This window comes from Penaeus monodon, chromosome 27 (assembly GCF_015228065.2).
Source record: "Penaeus monodon isolate SGIC_2016 chromosome 27, NSTDA_Pmon_1, whole genome shotgun sequence".
Classification (NCBI taxonomy): Eukaryota; Metazoa; Arthropoda; class Malacostraca; order Decapoda; family Penaeidae; genus Penaeus; species Penaeus monodon.
In genome coordinates, this window is record NC_051412.1 from 35176696 (window position 1) to 35177122 (window position 427).

Sequence of the window (427 nt, forward strand, 5' to 3'; positions counted from 1 at the left end):
CCCCAGTCCACCCTCCTGAAATCCAAAGCATATCACAAGTCTCTTCGCCGAAATACAAAACGCTGAAAGCGAAGAAAAAGAAACGCACCAGGTCGATACCCCCGACGCGTAATAAATTCACAAACATCGCCTTTTGCAAACTTGTAAAATCACCAAGTTCCTCCACCCGCTGAGATTTTGAATTATGGCGCCAGGTTTTCTCTCCCCTTTTTTCCGCTTTCCAGTATATTCATTTTTTTTCTCTCTCCCGTGTGCAGAGTTTGATCATGTCGTTGGTGTGATGTAAGGGGGTAACGAGGTGGTCTTGCGTGGCGCAGATGGGCACGCACTCAAGGTGGATGGAGATGAAGGGCGAAATTCTGTGTGAACATTATTGAAAGGGGGTTTGTTCCTCGATTTTTAGTGTAATATACTATTTATGCATACA